This window comes from Thamnophis sirtalis, unplaced genomic scaffold (assembly GCF_051295495.1).
Source record: "Thamnophis sirtalis isolate CommonGarterSnake01/CBP01778 unplaced genomic scaffold, rThaSir2_p1.2 scaffold_6, whole genome shotgun sequence".
Lineage (NCBI taxonomy): Eukaryota > Metazoa > Chordata > Lepidosauria > Squamata > Natricidae > Thamnophis > Thamnophis sirtalis.
The window spans coordinates 117,747,981-117,768,474 of NW_028261386.1; the positions used below are offsets into that span (position 1 = coordinate 117,747,981).

The 20,494-nt window shown below is 39.4% G+C and overlaps 1 long non-coding RNA gene across 1 annotated transcript; it reads left to right on the forward strand.

The window, feature by feature from the left end:
• Positions 1–10,586, forward strand: LOC148045170 (uncharacterized). Its single transcript, XR_015697183.1, has 3 exons — positions 1–155; positions 3,655–3,723; positions 10,367–10,586. It is a non-coding gene; the product is annotated as an uncharacterized LOC148045170 (long non-coding RNA).
• Positions 10,587–20,494: the final 9,908 nt, after the last annotated feature.

The window sequence follows — 20,494 nt, forward strand, 5'->3', positions numbered from 1 at the left end:
TCCCAGTTCAAACTTAGTTGAAATAGGATTTTCTCTATTAAGTGTTTCCAATTTTTGTGCACAACATCTTTATAATCCTCCTCTGCTGGGGGAAATTCTTGCAACCAGATACTGTGGATTTGTTTAATAAATCTAGAGAAACAATCAGAGAAATGGTTTAAGTATATATATATTTTAATTATTAACCCCCTCAAATCTTCAAAGGAAAATATGAATATTGAAAAATATGAATATAGTGAATATAGTAAATATGAATGAAGTTAAACACTATATTTTAACATAGCAGAAAAAGGATTCCCTTCCTGATGGCCTTTTAAAAAAAATTAGCATATGGCATATACATGGATTAGCAATATATATTAAGATTTCACCTAGATTGGTAAAACACAATAAAATATAAATGTTAAAAAGATCTATATTAAAATACCAATGTCTACCCATTGAAGTGCAGCATCATCTACATGAAAAAAAAATCAGATACTGGACTGCTATGTGTGCTCTCAGCTTATTGCTGGTCAAAATGTGATCTACAGTTTGACATGGGACCCTGCAGTCATACTGAGGAGAGGATACTATGCCAAATTTATACAATGAGTCCCAGCAGACTCCATATGAGGTGTGAATCCTATTCAGGATTCCCTATTTCTGGCGTCCTAGTTCACACACACCCTTTTGTGGGGGGTCATTTATATGTCTACATATGTCTGGGCCAGGGGTCGGCAACCTTAAACACTCAAAGAACCACAAAGGTCCTAACCGGAAGCCCCTCATTCAATTCTGGAGCCGACCGGAAGTCAGCTCCCCCAACATAAAGTCTCCTCCTAGTGTGGCATCTGTTTTCCTCTACCTATCCTAACTGTCCTAATTGAAAGCCCTATCAATTGTGGAGCCGACCAGCGACAGGGAGCCACAGCAGAGGGATGAAAGAGCCACATGTGGCTCCAGAGCCACAGGTTGCTGACCCTTGTCTGGGCATTTAATGACCCATTTGGCTTTCCATTGGAAACCAATGTTAAAGTTGTTGGGTGGATGTTGTGCAAATGCCAACAAATACATGGCAATGAAACTCATGGCTGGTAAAGACAATCCTGCTTTCAAGAAGTTATCAGTAGTCTGTAGTGCTGCTGAGAGAATCTAGTCATGCAGATCAGCCCAAACTCTTATTATTTAAATTGCTTTGATAAAGAGTGCCAGTTTGGTATAGTGGTTAAGCATCAAGCAAGAAAACAAGAGTGTTAAATTCTAGTCTGCTTTTGGCACAAAGCAACTGGGCCAATCACATTTTCTCAACTCTAGGGAGGAGGCAATGGCAAACCACTTCCAACCTTGTCAAGAGAACTGCATGGACTTGTCCAAGAATTGGACACAATTAAACTAAAGGACAGAATTTTTTTGTAATCAATTGCTTAAAAATAATGTGTAGTTTCCCTATATTTAGGCCTAATTTCCTGATACAGAATTGTCTCTCTGTAAGTTTGATGAATAGTTTATGTCGGGTGTCAAACTCAAGGCCCGTGGGCTGGATGCGGCCCGCAGGGTGCTTAAATCCGGGGCTGGCCTGGAAATATCAAAGGACCAGCCCGCGGTGCTTCTTGCAGCAAAAATGCAAAAAAAGTTTAGAAAGAAATGCATACGATAACCCTAACCCCACCCCCAACCTAAAACTCTGGATAGTAAAATGGGTGGCAAATAAATTTAATAAATAAATGTACTTCAGAAGACATTTCTACATTTTGAAATGTTGTCTCCACAAGGTGAGAGAGAAAAAAGCTGTTTATCCTTCCTAGAGGAACTAGACTAAAAGGGTATCAGTACAGGTAGTCCTTGAGAAACCATTAGCCTCTTAACCACAAGGTTGAATAAAGGTACGTATAACCCAAGAGGAGGACCTTATTTTAACAAAAACAGAGAACCGGTTCACTCTCTGTTGGAAGGAAGCACTACCAGTTCAGGAGAAGCAGACCAAACCAGAAGGAACCCACCTCTCTAAAGATTCATTATAACATAAACGTCTCCTCCTATCCTGTCATTTAATTAAATCATACATAAACACAATACGGAGAAACCTGATGCCATTTACTGTATATATGTCCTGGAAAAAATAATTTTCTGAGGATAATGTGCTCTTGAATTATATACCTAGTGACATGGAATTTAACCACTGGACAACATAAATGAACGCTCCATGCCCTCACAATAAATACAGTAATATTGCAGCATTGAAAAGATACATGTATGGCAGCATAGGCTCAATAGACTGAAGACTTATACCCATAGATACATACATGTATACAAACACATTTCCATGTTTGCATTAGAATATATAGAATTAAAAGTGTTTAATGACACATACTTTTTATTTTTTTATGTTGTATCTTGTTCACCTATTTTAAGCCCTGATTTATGCATTTTTATAAGTTTTTTTTGTTTATTACAATATTTAAGCACTTTATTAAAATAAAATAAATAATCATATCCAGCAAGATAGCAAACTACTTTTTAAGAACATTAATAATGAGCGGCAGGACTAATAATTTATCAAGGACAGAATTGGCTAATAATTTAGTTCATTGATTTATATTGCATCTTTATTTCAGTTAAGGGCTTAAAGCATTTAGCCCAAGTTAAAATTGTTTAATGACCCTGGCCACTGGCCCAGGGAATAGCTTTCCACTACACACTGGATTTTTGTTTTTCAAATTCACAAATTCAAATTTGCAATTGTCCATAGAAGGCACAGCTATGTACTGTAGCTGACAGTATAAATATACAAACTTCACCTAATAACAGAAAATGCAAGACTACTGTTGTTTTCATAGCTATGCCCTTCAGAGCAGCTTGCAAAAACACGCACAACAATGCATAAAAAGGTACACAGATATATCTATAACTGCCCACAAACCACAACATCTGCCTTAACAAGCATTTGTAACAGATTATACAAAAACAGGCAACAAACATCTACTTATAAAGTGTTAATATGCAATGACTGCTCACAGCTGTTTACACAGCAATGCACAGCAGCTCATATAAATGTTCTGGCCCATGTGCAATTTTAACTACTCAAAGGTGTACAAACATATGTAGATATGCCCACAAGGTAGGATACAGATGTGCACAATTGTTGTTTATAGAGCTGAATAGCAGAGAAGCAGCCTGCATAACTGTGTGTGGCACATCCGTTCTCCACTAAAACAAACCCACACATAGGGTTTATTCATACAATTGCAACATGGGTACACAGCACAATGCCTCTGGTGAGAAACTAGAATCTGGATACAGGTAGAACCCATACAATGGTTCTGTTAATGGTAAATTGTTTTTCAGACCAGCTGTGGGTTCTGTTATTTAATTTATATTTCTGCTATTTATATCTTTCAAAACTTTCGTCTGTTTGCAGATTTTATTTGTTGTAAAGTACCCAGAGTCATGCATTTGAAACAGGTAGTAATATAAATCAAATAAATAAATATTATAAGCTGTTACCTTGAAAATTCAATTGTTTAGGGTTAGGGTTCAACTGTTCTTAACTGGCGACTTGCTTTGTGAAGATAATATCAAGATGAATTATAGATGTGCATATACAATTCATAATAATCAGTAATAATATAATCAGTTCATTTTCAATACTAAAATAATCTTTTTCTTCCACAGAGAAGAAAAAGAATGTATCACAATATACAATGTAAATTCTTTCCTGGATGAGTTTAATTTGGAAGGAAGGTAAATATAGATAAACATTGCATTCTTTTAGCCTCAAATAAGTTATTACATTTATACTGTAACGGTATATGTTACAGTATATGAGGAATGATTTCCTCATTTAGGAAACCCAGCAAGAGATTTTCTCTTACTTACCCTAATTGTGGGTCAACCAGTGTCTAATATTCTACTTAGCAGACGCAGAAACAACCCAATCGGTGGATTTTTCCCTAGTGAATAGTGAAAGTTCAATTAAATGAGCTGTTTTGCATATGCAAATGGCATGTTGCACGGGTGCTTCTTCAACAATCAAAATGACAACTGAAATCTGACCCCCCCCCCCCCTGGAGCTTTTCCAGAGTATGCTGTCAACCATATGGACCAATGGAGTCCAATTGAAACCCTTGTACTTGAATGACTTACACTATCCCTGTAGTCTGTTCCCTATTGGCTTTGCTGACATTCTTTGCTAGTCATGCCAGAATTCATTTCTTTGAAGTTGTGTGTATTGGTGGTGGTGGGAGGCTTTCAAAGATGTGCCCCAACTCTGTTTTGAATAAATAGAAATTTCATAACATATGTCCTAGCTTCCACTGCTGCTATGCTTTCATTTTCCACCGAAACCTATCTTGTTCAATAACAATCAATAACAACACAAACATTGCACTTCATGGTTTCCCAAGGCCACATTGATTAAAAAAAAACAACCAGTCGAGGTATTTTGGTATTCAGAATGAATGCAGCAGGCAAAGAATGAAATTGAAAGTGAAGCTCAACCTCAAGTTAAAATGCAAAAAAAGTAAAGCCCAAACATTTGTGTAGATATATACAAAATCATATCCAAAATAGTTCTTGAATATTTTCCTGAGAAGACATTTGTGACATCTTTGCTTGATTATGTTACAGTCCAAGGAAACAGAAAGAGCTGAATCAAAATTTCTGGTAAATCTTTTCCTGGTTCACTGAGTTAGGACATGAATCTGACCAGGTGCAGATTATTCCACAATGAATACCATAGTCCAGTGTACCATGAAAAGATTATATGTAGCAGATTTTACATTCGAGCAAACAGAGATGTCTCATTCCATTCCTACTGAAGTCAGCCGTGTTCCTCCTCAGTTGCAGTAAACATGCTTAAACTATATTTGCAGTTTCTCAGGTCTGTAGAGATTAAAGAGGATGATGGCCTTCAGGAAGAAACAGCAACTGTTACCCCAGAGTCAAGAAGAAAAACATAGATTAAACCCAGGACACCTAGAAAGCATGAGCAAACATCTCAGATTCACATGATTATAGAAAGAGAAAGAGAGGTAGCACAATCAGATTTGCAATATTATGTTATTACAGTCAATCTAAATTAAGTAATCTTTAGTCTTCTGTGGGGTTTATTATTTGGTCTGGTTGGTCTCAGAGTTGCAAAATTATTTTAGTTCAGAAAAATACATCAATAGCAACAACAATCAAATCCTGACTAACAAAATATTGGAAAATACCTGCAGTATTGTATTGATGCCGGACAGGTCTATGTCTATCTTCAGGCCTGGAAGACTCACAGTTTACAGGATTTTTTAAAAAATGGAAAATATCCTTTGAGCTCCTAAAAAGAAGTTGGAAGATTAAGCAGACAGACAGACCTGCTAGTGATAACATAAAACCCTTTCCCATAAGCTTGGGGGCAGACCAGTGGTGGGTTTCAAAAATTGTTCAAACCTACTCTGTGGGTGTGGCCTCCTTTGTGGGAGTGGCTTTCCGCCCATGTGACCGGATGGGAGTGGCTTGCCGCCCATGTGACCGGATATAAAGATGCTGACGACACTTGTCAGAACCACCTTAAATTACCTCACACACAGCACTGGCATGCATAAGAATATGATGTAAACTTGTTTTTTAAAAGGCATCTTTGGTTTGCGTTAAAAGAACTTCAACACACGCAATGTTCTGATTGCACCACAAACGCAGTAGTCATCCTTACCTTTCACAGAGGCACTGAGTTTTATAAATATGAGCCTGATAGTGTAGAATAATCATATCCAAGGACCAGTGGTGGGTTTCAAAAAAATTTGGAACCTCTTCTGTAGGTGTGGCCTGCTTTCCGGGTCCACTGGTGGAACCTCTTCTAACCGGTTTGGTAGAGTTGACGAACCGGTTCTACTGAATAGGTGCGAACTGGTAGGAACCCACCTCTGGGGCAGACCTATAGTATATCAGCATTTAATATCTGAAGCATTTTAAAGGCTATAATAGAATATCGATTACTAGGGCAAGGTTAAGAACTCTTGTTGCCTTCTCCTACCTCTTCTTTATACATAAAATTAACTGTGAAGGTTTATTGTCATAGGCAATTTGTGTATGAAGTCATCATCTGTAAAACTGGGAACATGTTATACAGCATTGCATCTCCCATAGTAATGTATGGCAGGAAATTAGTCTGGATTTGGAAAACCACGCAAGGAGAGCATGTTAATTTTCTCCCAAGAGCAGAGCTCTTCAATCCAAACTGCATGTTCATCGCGAGAGAAAGTGTCTGCATTCTCAGTGGTGGAAATCTGATCCTCTGTATGACCCTGAAAGAAAAGATCACTGCTGATCTGTATGAGCAAATTAAGACTTCAACTCATTCTCAGTCACAACTGAATATAAAAGTGAGAGAGCTATGACAAATACCCTTTTTAAAACCACTGATGGACAAATTGAAATTTACTACACATATACTTAAATGAATAAAATGGTGTGTTTATAATCAGACTGTTGTGGTTTTTGGCAAACTACATATGTGCCTTCTGGTTTTCTTGCATAAAGAAATGCAGGAGCTTTACCACTTGATGAAAACCACATGTATCCCATGCTACAGGTAGTCCTTGACTTAGAATCATTTGTTTAGTGGCCATTCAAAGTTACAACAGCGTTGAAAAAAATGACTAATGGCTGTTCTTCGACCATTGCAGCATCTCCATGGTCACATCATCACAATTCAGGTGCTTGGCAACTGGTTCATATTTATGACGGTTGCAGTGTCCTGGGGTCATGTGATCACCTTTGGTGACCTTCTGACAAACAAAGTGAATGTGAAAGCCAGATTTACTTAACAGTCATGTTACCAACTTTACAATTACAGCAATTCACCTTAACAATTGTGGCAAAAAAAGGTTGTAAAATGAAGCAAAACTCAACAAGTGTCTCACTGAGCAACAGAAATTTTGGGCACAATTGTAGTCATAAGTCGTGGACTACCTATACTCTCAAGAGCAGGATGGATAGGGAACTTCCTAGTGCAACAGCCATCATGGGACTTAGTTGCTATTTTCATAGAAGCAAAAACTTAAGAGAGTGGTAAATGTCATCACTTTGTATTGTGGGAAGTTATCATCCAGCCCTCTCCAAGAAAAATGAAATATTCTAGGAAATATTGAAAAGGCAGAATATTTCTCTGGATGTGAAAAGAAAGAAACATGTTTTAAAAGACAGAATAGTTGCCTGTAGCTTCCTGCTCATCCCCACTGTTAATGGGCCATTAAGATGGCCAAGCTAGTCCACTTTACATAATAAAGACTTCACCAGCAGCTACAGGAAAGCATGATAATATTGGCCCTTTACTCAACTGACCACATGGCATCTGAGAACACATCCATACCTGGATTCAAAACAGCCCAGAGAGTAGCCCCTGCATGGCCCCATGAGAGTCTGACAACCAATCAGAATACATTTCTTACACAGGAACAGGAAACAGAGAGGTGGGACTAAACAGGTTATAAAAAGCCTAGCAAGCCCCTCCTTTGGCCCTTCTCTTCTTCTCCACCAACAATGAAGCATGTGATCACCTTTTCTGTTCAGGGCTCAAGCCATGTGGCCCTGTCCAACAATAAACCATCTTTCCAAGCAGCCTCCATGTCTCCAGTGTCTTTTCCCCACTTGGAGCTGAACCCAGAAGGACATTTCTTTCATCAGGGTGTTCTACTCTGGACAAAATTGCCTTTTTTTTTTTTTTTTTTTTGCACGAATCAGATCACTTAGGTTTTTGGAACTGGGGCAATCTTGATCCCTCCCATAAGTTGCAATTTCCTAGTCTAGTAGCAATTAGGCCTGGACTTTTTTTGGGGGGGGGGAGGTGAGACTTAAATAAGAAATAGATTGGCCTTGTTCCAGAGTTTGCAACAAAAGGAAAACCCCATTTCCCATCTGACAAGCACAAGAAAGCAGAGCTGTTGAAATGACAGACAGGATCCCTAAAGTCTGCTAAAGAGATAACAACACTTCCACATGAGGGGGAGGGGGAAAGGGAAAGCAGGGGAGAAAGAAAAAGCCGAACAGCTGTTAGCCACAAAGGGCTGTTTGGCAGCAATAAAGGATTTCTCAGCAGGCAGATAATTAGACAGAATCCAGGCACTGCACCATTGGATGTCCAGGAATTAAATTTAGGGAAGACTTCACTGGAGCTATGAGGTATTTGGTTATCCTCCTTGTGTTACCTTCAGTTTGAAGCATGTGCTCTGTCCTGGCATATTCTCATGTAGCAAGTCAGCTAGGCCAAAATCAGTGTTACGCACTCCTAATATATTATAGGTAATCCTTGACTCAGGATCACAGTTGAGCGCAAACTTTCTGTTACTCAACAGAGACAGTTGTCAAAGTGAGTTTTGCCCCATTTTTACGACCTTGCTTGTCACAGCTGCTAAGTGAATCCCTGCGCTTGTTAAGTTAGTAGTAACACAGTTGTTGAGACTCTCTGGCTTCCCCATTGACTTTGCTTGTCGGAAGGTCCTGGGACCCTGCAACTGTCGTAAATATGAGTCAGTTGCCAAATGGTTGAATTTCTATCACGTGACCGTGGGGATCAGTGGTGGGTTTCAAAATTTTTTAGAGCCTCTTCTGTAGGTGTGGCCTGCTTTGTGAGAGTGGCTTGCCGGCCATATGACCGGGTGGGAGTAGTTTAACAGCCATGTGACTGGGTGGGCGTGGCCAACTTGTAAAATGTGGTGAAACTCACTTAACAACGCTCTTGCTTAGCCACCAAAATGTTGGCTCAGAAACTCTGGCATTTGAAGCACGGAAGTCTTAAAGCTGTCAAGTTACAACACCCTTGCACCCCTAACCCTTTAGGAAAAAAAAACCCAGGGGTGTTCAAACTTGACAGCTTTAAGACTTGTGGACTTCAACTCCCAGAATTCCTCCTCTCGCTCTTCATCTTGATGATGTGCGGATGGGCGGGGGGAGGAAGCTGGAACCGGTTCTAAACGGCACTGTAGAAGAGGTTAGAACTAGCAGGAACCCACCCCTGGTGGGGATGATGCAACGGTCATATGCATGAGAAATGGTCACGTCACTTTTTTCAATGCCATTGTAACTTCGAACAATCACTCGATTAATGGTTGTAAGTTGAGTGTAAAGCACCTGTATTCCTGAATGTTCAGGCCTTCGAAAGATTATGCACTGTGTTTGTGTAATATATAACAACTGTTACTATTCCACTGCTTAAGTAGTCTTCCCACCCAAAGTTTTCTGGAAACAGGGCTTGTTTCCTGACCCACTTGGGGGGAGGGGGGAAGAGTATCAAGCTACAATTTCTTAAGCGGTGTATTTAAAAAGATATTGGTCAGATTTTTTAACTTCCAGGATAGTTTGCACAAGATAATCAGAGACACACTTCCTTATAATCTAAAGCAGTGAACGCAAAACCAAACTATGTGTTCAAGCCAGAAGGCTCCGGTTTATAGATATAATTGAAATGCAATGGCATCCTTTGGACCTTTTAAAACTCAGATGTTGTTTTGACAGCTCTTTTGGAATCTCTTGGAATCGTTTGGAAATGTGATTGACATAAAATGTGTATTAACATTAAATATCTAGAACTTTGGAAATATTGGACCATATTTGCAGCTTCTCTCCCTCCCTCCTCCCCTCTCTCTCTGCTAATGTTTGTATTTGCCAACAACACATCAAACTTAGGGGAGAGATCAGGTTCGTGTTCCTGATGAGAATGCCCTGTGCCTGCCTGCAGAGAGGTCCCAGTAATGTTGCTCCCTGCCATCCTTCAAGCACGTTGACATTTACTGAAAACTCCAGGCATAGCTTGAGGCGGCTCCGTTGCTGATCAAATTTCCTGTCTGTGCTTTTCTTTTTTTCTTCCCCCTTTTTTTTTTAAAAAAAATGAATGTGTTTGATGTGTTTATTGCTTTTGCACTTCTTTTGCTGTACACTGCCCTGAGTCATTTCTTGTGAGATGATGGGCATCTCACAAATAAATAGCTGGTCTGATTTGTGATAGGCTTTTTAGCCAGCTGAGCAAAAATAAAATAAATAGCTGGTCTGATTTGTGATAGGCTTTTTAGCCAGCTGAGCAAGAGAGTTCACTGAGCTGGAGAACCTCTTGACTAGAATTAGAAACTTATGTAAGCAGCCCTCTTCTTCCCTTCTTCTGCCATCATTTTTTTTTTAGTGTGAATCACGGGGAAAGACAATGGAGAAGGTAGATATGCCAAGGAATTCCTGGCTGAATAGTATCATTTTAATATTTGGTTTTAGCAGTTTGTTTCTGAATGAAACAGTAGTTGTGATTATTATCTGTGTATATTTTCAAGAAGATAACTTTTGTGTCAATTTTCTTTTTCTCCTTCCTTCCTTTCTTCCTTCCTCCCTCCCTTCTCCCCTCCACCCACTCAATTTCCAGGTTGAAGCCAAAGTTTTGTCAAAAGATATATTAATACTTATTTCTATTTCAAACAAATTTAGTTGTTCTGCTTTCACAAAACATTTCAGTGAACAGACTACTATGATTTGTCTTTCTGCAATATAAATCTGCAAACAAACCAAACAATACAATTTATTTTTTTCTTGTTAAAGATTTCTAACTATTTTTAAAAAGAGATCTTATATCAAGGCATGTAGATGTGAAGAACCCCCGTCAGGGAAATGTATATGTTGAGGAAAAGCAACAGTTTGATCTGTATTTATAAATAACAGGTAGATATTTTCGTATTAACAATTTTGTACCTTGTGGACATAAGGGAAATAGCTTATATAGGTTATATATTTGTGTAAGTTACGACACAATTTTATCAGCTCAAAAAATATTGGGAAAACATCCTTTAGAGTGGAAATGAGGAAAATTAAGAAATTGAGATTTTCAAAATTTCTTCTTAGCTAGGCTAAAGAGCAAATAATTCAATGCATAGATTATGCAAAACTTGTTTATCTAATCATGAAGCCAAAGCTTAGCTATTTTACATGTGCATTACAGATATTTGGAAAAAATCAAAGATGATTGAAAAGTAAATAAACAAAAGATCAGGTGATGTGATACTATCATTGATAATTAGCATGAACTCACAAAAACATAAAGACGTATTTAATGACTATTTATTGGATTTTTATTCTACCAATTCAATGTATAACAACATACTTCTTGGTGCAATATCAAGTTACACGGAGTCAGAAGAAATTGAACAACCACTATCCATGGGTAGGGATTAGCAAAGGACTCAGATGGATGAAAGCAGCATTATGGCATTGCAGTCCAAGCCCTGCCCCCTTTCTCCATGTGTCTAGAGGTTGTATGTACACCCAAAATTTTGTAGCACAGTTTAATGGCAAATGGTGATCCTACAAATGTATTGTCTAGGCTGCAACTAGATGGCAGCAAAGAAGTTTTCTACTCCTTTCGGCTGCCATCTAGTGGCCATGCAACTACTTGTAGTTCAGATTTTGTGGCCCTATTTGAGGAGAGCCAAATCTCTAGGTTACTCTATTGCAGCAGCCTCCAATCTTTGGGATACCAGGGACCAGTTCCATGGAGATAATTTTTTCCGGCTGCTGCCTACATCCTGCAGATAGGGCTTCTCTTGTTTCTGCAGCCCAGTTTCTGGCATGCTGCAGCCCGGTACCAGTCCATGGGTCGGGGGTTTGAAACCCCTGCTCTATTGAGTCTATTATTATGAACTGGATATTAAATTTTGCAGAAGTTATTCCAGAGTAGATTTCATTCTTCCATTAGCAAAACTGCATGATTTTTATGCAGATAGAAAAGTGCACCTTTCTCTCCTCCCTCTGTAGAATATCCTTTTAATATATCCAAAGTCACAATAATTCTTTGCCATCCATATAGACAGCTGTTATGTTTGTCTGCTAGTCAAGAACATAAAATATGAACTTGAAAAGGGCAGAAATCCTCTACAGTTTAGACACTCATATAGAGAAAACTAATTTTAAACTTGGGATGCTGTGAAGAATTATTGTCAGGCATTGATCCAAAGCACAGTCAGGTTCGAAGCAATCTTACGGGTGACAACTGCATAAATACAAAATGGGCCAAGTTTGTAATAAGAGTTGTCACAGATCATTTGACTGGAGAAGTTACTCCATCCACTGTTTTAATTATCATTTCAGCTCAGAGATCTAGCAGTGCTGAAAAGCAGTATTTGCCTTTAGTTTTTTTCAGGGATTCTATGCTTTTGTAAAACCACCTTCTTCTCCTCATTTGTTCTTAAATAGGCCTAATTTTCCAGTTGATTATGTGCCATCAAAGCTCTCTACAAGAATCTGGCCAACTAAACACAAAGGGAAATGTGTGGGAGATAAGAGAATCATTTAAAGTGGTCTGGACTTAAATCTCTTGCAGGAAAGCAGGATCTCATGACTTATGACTCACTTATGGCTCAGCCTGTTCATCTCCTCTAAATCCATTTTTATGATAGTCTTTTATAACGGAAAGATTTGAAAATCATCTCCAGTAGCAATATTGGTTCAACCTACCATATTGGTCAACAGTAATAGTATCAGATACTTTGGAGCATTTTCAAGTCTTTCAAGGGCTTTGCATGAAATAACAATTGCATCTTGGGAAATTACCCAAACATTAGATTGGAATGCAGAAATTTAGACAAAGTGGTTGGTCCCAGCTAAAGTTTTGAACCGGAATCATCTGGATCCACAATAGTCTCTGAATTGGGTATACTTATGTTGCCCGACCCACTGTCAAAGTCAAAGATTATTGCATCATTAGGCAAAATGAGGCAGTTGCCTCAGACAGCAAATACTGAGAGGCAACATCATCAAGGTTCTAGCAGAGAATGGTTATACCCAACAAGGCCGGCTGCCTTCAAGGATGAAGGAAATATTATAGTAGTGTACTCTGCATGTTGGAGAAAAATTTGACTAACAGTTCATCTGGCTTTTATCCATGGGAGGGAAGAGATATTGTTTTGCTTATAGTTATGAGAACAGTGAGGCTTGGCCAGGTAAAATCATTATTTTGGGAGCTGCATTGACTCCCAGTTACTGGGCAGCTGTTGAGTAAAATTCAAGGTGCTTGAAAACCCTACATGGCTCAGGGTCTGGATCAGTGGTGGGTTCCTTATCCCGTTCCAACTGGTACGGTTGGAATGGGGCCAGCAGCGTCCTCGTGCACGCGCGCAGTTCACGCATGCGTCTTAGCGCCTGCGCGATGCTCCACTGCTCGCGGAGAATTGCGCAGGCGCTGTATGTGCCATGCGCCTGCGTAGAAGCACAGAAGCCTTCAAAGACCGGTAAGGAACGCGGGTGGGCGGGTGGGCCCTTCGGCGTTCCCGGAAGTTACTTACTTCTGGGTTCACCAACCAACCGGTCCGCGGGGACCGCCGTGAACCGGTTGAAACCCACCCCTGGTCTGTATAATTCTACCCATCCAGTGAGGCCAAGGAGATGCAGCTTGATCAAGGGTCCTACCACTGAAACAATCCCTTCTGGGTGATGGCCCCTCTCCTTGCAGCAGTATCCTTGTGAAGCCAGATAATTCCTTCCTTACAGTACTTTATTTTCAGACACACACAAAAACTTTGTCTTTGGGACAAGTGCTTGGTGATGAGTAAAATGCTGCTGCACTTACATAATATTATATTCATTTGGATGAATGTTTTGCCCTTTAGGATTTTTGAATATTTTAGCCATTTTTCATTTCCCTTTATTTGTATGCCGCCCTTTTCCCTGGGGGGACTCAGGGCGGCTCACAGTTCAAAAAAAAAAAAGGGGGGGGGGAGGACAAACAATTTCCAACATAAAAACAATACAACATATTAAAAAAACACAACAGTCACACAATTCGAGTGGGGTTAGTATCTTAACCCCAGGCCAGCCGGGACAGCCAGATCTTTAAAGCGGCGCGGAAGGACTGGAGGGTGGTGAGGGTCCGAATCTCCACGGGGAGTTCGTTCCAGAGGGTCGGAGCAGCCACCGAGAAGGCTCTCCTCCGGGTAGTTGCCAGTCTACACTGGCTGGATGATGGAATTCGGAGGAGGCCTAATCTATGCGATCGTATCGGTCTGGTGGAGGTAATTGGCAGTAGGCGGTCTCTCAAGTAGCCCTACTTATCTTTGTAAATCACTGAGTCTTAGGTAAAAAGACGAGCAGACAAACTGAAGCAAGTGATGAATTAACTTAAACACATAAATCCCCCTCAAATTCAACAGTCTATGTTGGCTAACACACACACACACACACACAAATACCAATCAGGAGTCTACATGGACATACTTATGTAGGTGCTATGCATATGTTTCATCCCTGTGATCCAGCTGTTACAAATGTTCCTATGAAGTCTACTTTAGAAGCAACTAATATCAGCCATTTAGTGGGGACTAAAGTCCCTATTTATCTTCTCCATAGTTCAGCGTTTTCACTTTTCACTTTTGTACACAACCTTGGAAATGGACATTTCCTTGAGTGAGGTTATAGCAATCCTTCCAAGTAAAGCTACTTATACAGAAGCCTGCTTTTCATTCAGAGTGCTGTTAGCTGTATCCAAGCGAACATCTACATTTGTGCTGTAATCCATCCTGGGAACATTTTGTTACGAAGGGCAGCGTGCATGAAGAGTTTTACTTGCAGAACGGGGCCCCAGTATGAAAGTCTTGAATTTTGATGGTTGTAATCCAAGACCTTCGGAGAACACCATGTCGGGGAAGACTGCTGCGTGTAAGCAGCAGGATCATCTAATTTGATTTGTTTTACACGGATCACTCTGACAGGTGTGAAAAAATGCCTGCTAACACAAGAATTGCGGAACATGTTTCAATAAATAGTCAGGAACAGCGGGGTGAACAGCTTTCTCCTCAAAATTCTCCCCCAAAATCTCTGCCCTTGTTTTCTAGTTTTTCCTCATCGTACAGTATAATACTAATGTGTATACAAAGTCTGCTATTTTAACTGTAATCTGCCACTGAGATGCGGTTTTGAATCAGAAAGGGAAAGCAGAAATTATACACCCAGGAGCAGAGGATACTTTGCTACTGCAGGGTGTATTTTAAAAAAAAATAGGGGGATGGTGGGTTGACTTCTGAAAGCAGAAAGGCTCAGGGAAGGAATGGCATAATTTTTGGGCTTGTTTTGTATCTTGGGATTTCAGGATGGTTTTTAAAGGCCTTGAAGCTTCTCAGATTCTTAATATATATTTATTTAAATTTATTTAAATAAATTTAGAGCCGAGGTGGCGCAGTGGTTAGAGTGCAGCACTACAGGCTACTTCAGCTGGCTGCAATTCTGCAGTTCGGCTGTTCAAATCTCACCGGCTCAAGGTTGACTCAGCCTTCCATCCTTCCGAGGTGGGTAAAATGAGGACCCGGATTGTTGGGGGCGATATGCTGACTCTGTAAACCGCTTAGAGAGGGCTGAAAGCCCTATGAAGCGGTATATAAGTCTGCTATTGCTATTGCCAAATGTTTTCTTTAAAAAAATTACACCACCCATTTCCAGACGTTTGGTGCCAGATTTTAATGGCTCGGACTTGATGGACTTCACAGGCTAAAGGAAGCTAACACTAAAGACCTCTAATGGGCTATAGGCTCCCAATTAAAAGCAAATAAACCTACAGAACAGGGCCCTCACCGCCCCACCCCCAATAACATTTGCTAACTGAGGCAGACCTTCAAATGATGCCATCCAGTGGTGAAATTCAATTTTCTTTTGCTACTGGTTCTGTGGGCATGGCTTGGTGGGCGTGGCAGGAGAAGGATACTGCAAAATCTCCATTTCCATCCCACTCCAGGGGAAGGATATTGCAAAATCTCCATTCCCTCCCCACTCTGGGGCCAGCCAGAGGTGATATTTGCCGGTTCTCCGAACTACTCAAAATTTCCGCTACCGATTCTCCAGAACCTGCTGAATTTTACCCCTGATGCCATCTCACTGACATACACTGGTGTCAAATGTTACTTTGACGCCACTGGTAGAAAATGTCTGGTCACAAATATAGCGATAAATATGTTGTATTATTCTGAACATCTATTGTCCGAAGCTGGCTGTATAAAACCCCATGCCAAGTTCTTGTCAATACTGACTTTTCTGTCACGTTCCGGCATTCACATTGCATACAAACAGAGATTCAGTTTGTTTGGTGAAAAACTTTTATCTCTAGCTAAGAAACTATGTGATAACCAGCACTAAATGACAATGATACAAAGGTAATCAAATCCAAGTCAGTTCTAACCAAGTTAACGCCATCACCCATATATATATATATGTGTGTGTGTGTGTGTGTGTGTGTGTGTGTGTGTATATATATATATATATATATATATATATATATATATATATATATGTATATATATATATATATATATATATATATATATATATAATATATATATATATATATATATATATATATATATATATATGTATGTATGTTTTTATTTGTGCTGATAAATAACTTTAAGTATATATATATATATATATATATATATATATATATATATATATATATATATATATATATATATATATATGTGTGTGTGTGTGTGTGTGTATTTATCGGCACAAATAAAAACACATTATATATATATATATATATATATATATATATATATATATATATATATATATATATATATATATATATATATATATAAACCCCACCCAGCTCCACCCACAAATCCACCCAGATGATACCCACCCATCATCACCAATCAACATGACCCACACCCTCAGTCACACCCCCACTCAGTGTCATCATAGCCTCTTTCCTGATTAGCCGCATCCGCGCAAAAGAGTTGCATCAGAGTAGGCAGTTGCACCCGAGTAGAAGAGTTACATCAGGGTAGGCAGTTGCACCCAGGTAGAAGAGCCACATGCAGCTACAGGCTCAATCGACATCAAAGAGGCAACATCAACGTGGCAGTGTTAGTGGCCTGTAAGCATGGCCGAGCGGGCACGGTGATGGACAGAGTCCCCCTGGATGGCAGCCTGAGGGATGACATTCTGCTTCATTCTACCTAACTGGACCAGAAGGTGACCATTTGTGTGTGTGTGTGTGTGTGTATGTGTGTGTGTGTGTGTGTGTATATACTGCTTCCTCCCATATTTGGGCATACCAGGGGTTGTGACACTAAATACAACCCTACTTCCCTGGCTCAGCTGACAAAGGAGGAGAACCTTGTGGCTTAGTGGTTAACACAACTGCTTAATATGTAATACAGCACAGGTTCAAATCCCAGTAAAGGTATGGCTAGCTGATGACAGCTAAATAGCTTGAAATAGATCTATACTAGTCTCCCTTTATTTATTTATTTATTTATCAGCACAAATACTATATATATATATATATATATATATATATATATATATATATATATATATATATATATATATATGTGTGTGTGTGTGTGTGTGTGTGTGTGTGTGTGTGTGTGTGTGTGTGTGTGTGTGTGTGTATATATATATATATATATATATATATATATATATATATATATATATATATATATATATATATATATATATATATATATGTCTATGAATGTGGAGTTGACTCAATGCTCAGGAGCTGCAATTTCTGTCCTGGACCCTACCAGTTAGGATAGCAGGGCAATTCATGAGAAAGAAATATGCACACATCTCCCCTTTCCTTAAGAATGTCATCACATAAAAGCCCTCAAGGGGGGGGGGGGAGTATTTTGAATAGAATTTGGTCTCCTGTTGTTTACATGGAACATTTCACTCCAAATTAGAAAAAGGAATACCCATCAAGATTATTCCCCCCGCCCCTTAGTAACGCGTAGGCATTTATTTATTATGCAAAGTTATTCTGCCCTCATGACTATTTTAGATTTCCCTTGCCCCTGAAGATTAATAATTAATCTAAACCCTCCCGAAAATATTTAGGCCGCAGAATGATCCAACTGATCTCACGGAAGATGGTGTCATGAGGTGTATGAAAGCAGCCAAATCCGGAGATAAGTTATGCCCCAGGCATCATTCTTAAGAGGAATGCCATAATTCTCCTTGGCCACCATCAAAATACAGCAACCAACACAGGTTGAGTAACATCTACATATTCTTTGAAGTGGGGGCTGTTATTTCTATGGCAATTTCCCTCTTCTCTGGTGTAGGCAGAGCAACAGCTGATTAATGCTTGACTGTCTTTTATATGAGATTCAATCCCGATAAACTTCTCTCACTTGAAGTGCTGGACAAAAAAACCCCTGAAATGCATGAAATCCCCAAAATTATTTAGTGCTCTCCATGGATTTTTTCCCCCTCCATCATATTTGGCACACATAAATTTGGGAAGTGGGCCTAAAAACAGCACAATGGATGTTTTTGTCTGACAATCCCTTTGTGAAAGATTATGGATTTAAGTGCTTACTTTCATTTCATGCAATACTGGCAACAGATGGAGACATACAAAGGAACCAATTTAGGTTTACTTGCTGCAGTGATTTGGATATATTCCCAGCTCACTGCTAGGGCCCGGAAGTCTGTGGAAAAGAGGCACAGAAATATTTACTGGCTTGCTATCCTAAGAATCACGATGGTTCATATGGCATTCAGCATTTGGTTAGTTAACCTCAGTTACATTTGAGTTGAGAATCTAACTGTTGAATCATCACACCTTAGTTCTCTAGTCAAGTTTGAGTTGGTACAAAGAAACGTTTCTTTGTCTCTGTCTTTTTCTCTCGTTATTTTTATTGCTTTTATTGCAGCAAATCCATCTGACCGGTACATCTGCAAAAGGAAATGACTGTTCCATACATTCAAGATACTCGAAGAAAAAGGTAATGAAAAAGGTGTGGGCCTGCCTTTTCTTTTACCAGAACAAACCTTTCAAAAAAGCCTTGCTGGTGTGCTAGAAAGAGTGCATGTCAATTCCACGCACAGCAAGAAATCTGGGTTAAAGCTGTTACTAGAAATTGCAAGTTCTGGAATGTAATTGTAACCAGGCAGAAGAAAAATGTATTTCGATTTTTAACAGGAAACCTCTGGAGATAAAGAATCTCGTAGAAATTATTTTGGGAACATGCTACACCATTCACAACCATCAGATTCTTCCTAAGGGTGTGCAGATTGTTCTAAATTATGGCTAGGCATAATTTCTATATGCAGCCATTTCTCTAGTGGAAGGATGCTATGGAGGGAGTATGAGTGCATTTGTGCCACCTGTTGCTTTCTTAAAATTGGTGTCATTCCCGGACTTAGTGATAGCTGTGCAGTCCAAGAAAAATATGTATTTAAATTAAGGAGCTGACAACTGGAAGCAACTAGCTTGTTGCATCCTGTTACCGTAAACCTAAAGCCTTATTACTCAAATATTTAGTTCCCTAGGAGTGACCAGCTACTCTGCAAACCCAGGAGAATGGATTATTCTAATCGAATAGGAGAATGTTTCAAGCACCTGCATAACTTTACTCTGGCCATGCTGTTTGCCTTTCCATTCAGCTTGAAATAAGAACATCCCCACCTCACCCCCAAAGTCTACTACATTGCACTGAACTGCCTCGGAGAAACACAGATCCTTTCCCAAAAGATGACATCAATAATGCAAATTTTCCTAATGTCTTTATTTGAATGTATCTGTTCCCTTAAAGTTATTTAATATTCAGCTATTCCAGATAGCCCTGATGTATATGCCTTTCTTGGCATTCAATTTTTTTTCTAAATAAGTGTCTATTTTCAGACAATAAAATGTCTGAAATAAATTACATTAAATTATATATCCAAAATTTACCGCAAAATGACACTATCGTCATTACACAGCTCGTCAATTTTAGAGCCTCATATGAATTCACTCCTGTAGAAAACTGAGACAGTTTCCTTTTACACTTCATATGGCTTAAACATAAGCCCACAATTGTTATTAATCTGAATTGTATTGTTGTCCCAAGAGGAGGATGAGCCCACCAGCATGCCTTTGGAAACTTCAAGCAGTCTCAAAAAGCATCTCCCAGGAAAAGTTTCCATGATTCTGAGAAGGATGTTCCTATGTCACAACAAAAATTTTGGAAACCAAAACACTCCTATTTAAGGTTTGTTTTTATTATGTCCTTGATCTTAGGCAGAGGTGGGTTCCTACCAGTTCGCACCTATTCGGTAGAACCGGTTCGTCAAATCTACCGAACCGGTTAGAAGAGGTTCCACCAGTGGACCCGGAAAGCAGGCCACACCTACAGAAGAGGTTCCAACATTTTTTGAAACCCACCACTGGTCCTTGGATATGATTATTCTACACTGTCATGCTCATATTTATAAAACTCAGTTCCTCTGTGAAAGGTAAGGATGACTACTGCGTTTGTGGTGCAATCAGAACATTGCGTGTGTTGAAGTTGATTTAACGCAAACCAAAGATGCCTTTTAAAAAACAAGTTTACATCATATTCTTATGCATGCCAGTGCTGTGTGTGAGGTAATTTAAGGTGGTTCTGACAAGTGTCGTCGGCATCTTCATATGGGCGGCAAGCCACTCCCATCCGGTCACATGGGCAACAAGCCACTCCCACAAAGGAGGCCACACCCACAGAGTAGGTTCGAACAATTTTTGAAACCCAGCACTGAT